Genomic DNA, 5,226 nt, shown 5'->3' with positions numbered 1-5,226 from the left:
CAGAGGCTGGAGAGTGAAGAGGAGAGTGAGATGGGGAGATATTAGTTAATGAATACAAAGTTATGGTTAGATAAGAGGAATAAGTTCTGGTCTTCTATTGCCCAGTAGGGTGACTATGGTTAACAGTGTTGTATTGTATATCTCCAAATAGCTAGAGGAGGGAATTTTGAATCTTCTTATAACAAAAAATTATAAATATTTGGGATAATGCTAAACACCCCCACTTTGATTATTGCACAACCTTGCCTTGAGTTAGGACATACTCTGAGGAACAACATGCTCTGGAATTCCCTCAGCATCAGGCTGATAGTGAGGGTTCATACAAAATCATGTCCTTGCTTGGTTTTCTCACATCCCTCCCGCTTTTACCTTATTGATCTTTCCTGACGGCATGTTCTTAATAAATACCATGTGCATGATTTATCATCTCAGACACTACTTTGGAGAAAGCTGACCTAAGACACAGAATTAGTAAGTACTGTCTCCCATTTCTGTATTCAAATTTTGCACCTCTACAGAGGGGAGGAAAGTAAGATTCAGAGGGGTTCATATTTTTTTCTCAAGGTCATGGTAAGAGACTTAAGTCTAATATTCTAAAATCTAGTGATGTGAGTTGTACCACAGTGCCTCTTAAATATTTTCATAGGGAAGTAAATCTGATAAGAACAGATTCTACACTTGATCTTAGCCAAAAGGCCGAGAAGCAATAGCGAAGTAAATCTATTATAATGAGCTGCGAAGATTCCTAAGAATCTCTAATTTAAATTATATTTATACTCAGTCTCAGTTTCTTCATTTATGAAATTAGGACACTGTTATTATTGTCAGTGTCTTTCTTTTTGTAAGATTAAATGGAAAAACATAGGGAACATGCTTTGGCATATGACTAGATATTCAGTATATATTTTTCCTTCATTGAAAAGCCAGGGTAAAGAAACTTTAACCCAATAAGGACTCAGGTGTTCTAAATTCGTTTGACCAACCAGAGGTTTTTTTTGTTTTTGTTTTTGTTTTTTTGTTTTTGTTTTTTTTTCGTAGCAAAGCCTCCATTTCTGGAAAAATACTGAAAAATAACAACCTTCTCAGTCCCTCAGACATAATGGACTATATCAACATCTCCATGGACTTGGTGGATAAAGAATGAAGAATCATATGTTTAGAAGGTTTCTTAATAAAGCCTAGCTCTCTCCCAAAGAGGAAAAGTCACAGAAGACTGGCATGCCACATTTAAAACAGTAGTAACCCAGTAGTCCTTCCTAACTGCTAACTAGACAATTCCCAGGAGCCCAGGAAGGAAATCCAGAAGGATATAAACATGAAATGAATCAAGCATGCAAGATTTTCAAGCAAAATCAAGCAATATTTTCTTTTTCTCTTTTTCCTTCTGTTTTGTTTTGATATGTGTTTGTGTATGTGTGTGAAATATTTATTTATTTTTATCATCATCGGGACATTAGTATTCAGAGGAAGGAAAATGCCTCTTGAATGAGATGTTTGTAGGGAAAATTACAAGGGAGACGAGGCTGACTTTGACCGAGCAATGCCCTCTGAGGATTGGGGTGGATCAGAATGGTTTCGAATATTTTTTCTACTCCCCTAATGGAAGTAAAATAACAACATGAAATAGAGGGGATGGAACAGTCAGCAGGAGGATAAATACCAAGGAAGCGATGTAAACACAGCCCCCAATTTCCCCTGCGAGTAAGAGAATGAGGAATGTGTTATTTATCTCTCTTTGCAATCTGCAAGGCAGAGTATGGAGCTGCCCCCTTTGGGAATATCTTCTATAAACAATCAAATAATTTCAGGATGGGATTTTGAGATGCAGTGAAAGTAATAAAGGAGATTGAGAATTTCTCTAACTCTAGGTCTTCACACACCTCTTCCAAGAAAACTTTCTTCATCGTCCCTGGCAGTGAAATAATACCCTCTTTAAAAGAGAGGTACTTTAGAAGTCATGGATTATGCCATTCCTACTCATTATTTTAGAATATAAAAATTAATGCAACCTGGCTAAATGAGTTATTATGATTACTCTGCACTTGCAGATGAGTATGTAGTGTGGGCTCTGGAATTAAACCACCTAGCTTGAACCTTGCATTCATTACTAATGTAGTGTATTACCTTGGGAAAATTGCACTTGTACTTTCCTCAAGCCTCTGTTTCCTCATCTGTAAAACTAATGATTTCTATGTGATAGGATTTCTGTAAGAGATAAACCTGGTAATGTACACAAAGTTCATAGCACAATGCCTAGAATATATTAAGAGCTCCATAAAGCCTGGAGCTTGTACTTGTTTTTGTTTTTGTTGCTGTTATTACTATCATTATTAATACTTATTAAGAAATGGAAGTAGAATCCAAATTCATTTTTTCCATCTTTAAATTCATCCTTCTTTTCTTTCCATTCTGTAACTTTTAATCTCTTAAGATTTCACATTGCTTTAGCAAATTTTATTGTTCTAATATGTAATAACTAGTGGCATATACATCTGATGCAATGACGTAGTAGGTAGTTTATGGAACTTTTCAGACCAGGCCTTAACTCATACCAATCCCACACATCTCAGAAAATGTTAGCCAGGTAAACAAAGATCGATCTCACCTAAATATAGAGAAGACTGGAGGATTTGTCATCACAAATGGAGTCAACTGTCTTTGAGAAAGTGTTTGCTGACTATGAATGGAAATGACTAAAATTTATTCTTATAGGGAAACTTTAATCTTTTTTTAGAAAGGGCAGGGCTAGGATAGATAAGGACTTGCAGAATCAATGGCACTTGTCCTGTGCCTTGAAGAATGTGGAGGTCTTTGATGAAGTAAGGAGGTAAGAGAGGCTATTGTAGGTGGGCCAACCACATAAGAAATGGGATGGAGGACTACCAGAATTTACTCATAAGTATATTCTTTAATCCTTAGGCTTCCTCTTGAAAGGCATTTCTTTAAGGATGCATTCCTCAATACCCCAGTTCAATAGTGTTCACTTTTTTCGCCTCCCTCATAGCATACTACAGTTTTCCTTCAAATTACATATTATAATTTAAAACTGAATATCTATTTATGTATGTTGATGAGGGTGGACTGAAGTAGAGTGGTGTGTGTGTGTGTTTTAGTTCAGTCTCCCCTATTAGGCTGTAAGTTTGTTCTATGAGGATATAAATCTGGTCTATTTTTACATGCATTTGTATCCTCAGTGTCTAGCACCACACGTACCTGACACATTGTAAATGCTATTACATATTTTTCGTTGAATGAATGGATCAGTCAAGTGACTCGCCTGCATAGAGGGTGGTGCTGTGCTATAGAAATAGATGTACGGATGAGGAGCAAGACAGGTCACTCTGTCTCTGCCCCCAAGAAGACTGTGGATCAGTCCCTATTCCTCTCTTAGCCTTCGTTGTCTTTTCTGTAAAGTCAGAGCTAAAGACACTAAGTGGGTTTTCTGGTACTGAAGTTCTAGGATTTTTAATGCTTCTTTAATTATTTACTGAGAAGTATTTGCATTATACTAGTTAGTACCCATTAGTAAGAATACAATATATGATGGTGCTTTTTAATATACAAATAAAGGATGGTTGAGAGTTCTTTTTTCTTTATTATATAAATATACATTGAGCCCCTACATACCAGGTCTTAGAGGAAGCAGAGATCAGTAAAAAACATGGCCCCTGACTTTTCGCAACAGAGAGAGAATGAAAGAGGAACAAAAGAATGAGAATTAAAAATGACAAGAAAAATAAAGAGAAGAAAGATGCAGGAAACGTAAAGGAGAAGAGGTAAAAGAAAGTTAAGATGAAAAGGGGAAGGACGTGAAGAAGGTATGATTTCTTGAGCATGTATTTTATGCATCTTATCCTATTTTACTGATGTTGAAACTGAGGTTCTAACAGATTAACTCTAAATTTATTGGTAGGACTTGGCTTACTTACAAAGCTGACTGCCTTATGATCTTAATATTGGGCCTATGATTCCTCTCTGCCTGGTGAAACCACATACAGGAAAACAGGCAGTTGCACTGACGTGGTAAGGGACTTGAGAGAGACCTGCATCCTTTGCATTTGTAATCCAAGACCCAGGGCCCTGCCCTCTTGTTCTTCTGGAGTCTCCCTCTTAGTACCTTAGAATGCTTACGTTTCCCCTGCACTTAAAAGAAACATATAAAGAGAAGAGAAAAGAAAAGAAAAGAGAAAAGAAAAGAGAAAATGTTGCTACAGCAAACTGAAGGGAGAAAGACTATTTTCCCCCAAAGAAAGAGGAAGCTTGTAGAAGCTTGGGGTAAAGACAGGGCGGGATATGGCAGGAAAGGATCAAACTGAAGCCTAAAGGCTTTTGGCTCCTCTCCTCAATTATTCCTTCTCTTCTTTGCAGCTTTTAAGTTTCATTCATTGTATCAGTGGGATTTGGGGATTGGACTGAAGTTGCGGTAATAGAGGTGCCCGAGGCAAACTTTGGTTCTTTAGTTTCCAAGAAAAACAATTACCCTAATCTAGCCTGCCACCCCTTCTTCTCCCCTTCGCAGTGGAAATTCACTGGGTTCAGAGAGCATTCTTGGGAGGAGACATGTGTGCCATTTCAGTCACATTACATTGTGTGACTACAATTTGCCCAAATTTCTTTTTTCCCCCACTTACTTTATTTGCCATTTATTTAGTAAGCATTTATCCAGTGCTTCATACAACTAGCATTCATTGAGCTCTTCCCAGGAGCCCAGTGCTTAGTCAAGGATGTGAGATATATTATTTCATCTAGTTTTCATGATGACCCACAAGGTAAATATAATTTTTATCCGTATTTATTCCAAAGAGATTAAGTAACCTGCTCAAATTCACAGCTATGAATTAGACTAGCCAATACGTGAACTCCTTCATTGCCTGTCTTCACGGCCTGTGCTCTTAACATGTCATCATACAATCTCTCAACCACAACCTCTGTGTCCTAATTACCATTCTATGATTTTTAAATAAATCTTGAAACCAAGACACAGAGAGCTGAAGCAATTGCTTCAGGTCCCACAGCTTGAAAACAGCAGAGATAAGATTTGAATTCATGCTGTTTGTTGTTGTTGTTGTTGTTGTTTTTCTTTATTTCTTCCAAAAAAAGAAAGAACACAAACAGGATACATGTGCAGAATGTGCAGGTTTGTCACATAGGTATACGTGTGCCATGATGGTTTGCTGCACCTATCGACCCATCCTCTAAGTTCCCTCCCCTCAGCCCCCATCCCCG

At 37.5% G+C, this 5,226-nt stretch overlaps 1 pseudogene; it reads right to left on the bottom strand.

Moving 5' to 3' along the window:
* Window positions 1-539: 539 nt before the first annotated feature.
* LOC112427618 (U2 spliceosomal RNA) lies at window positions 540-708 on the bottom strand (annotated as a pseudogene).
* Window positions 709-5,226: the final 4,518 nt, after the last annotated feature.

The sequence above is a fragment of the Macaca nemestrina genome, chromosome 14, assembly GCF_043159975.1.
Source record: "Macaca nemestrina isolate mMacNem1 chromosome 14, mMacNem.hap1, whole genome shotgun sequence".
Lineage (NCBI taxonomy): Eukaryota > Metazoa > Chordata > Mammalia > Primates > Cercopithecidae > Macaca > Macaca nemestrina.
This window is presented reverse-complemented; position numbering and strand designations above follow the sequence as displayed.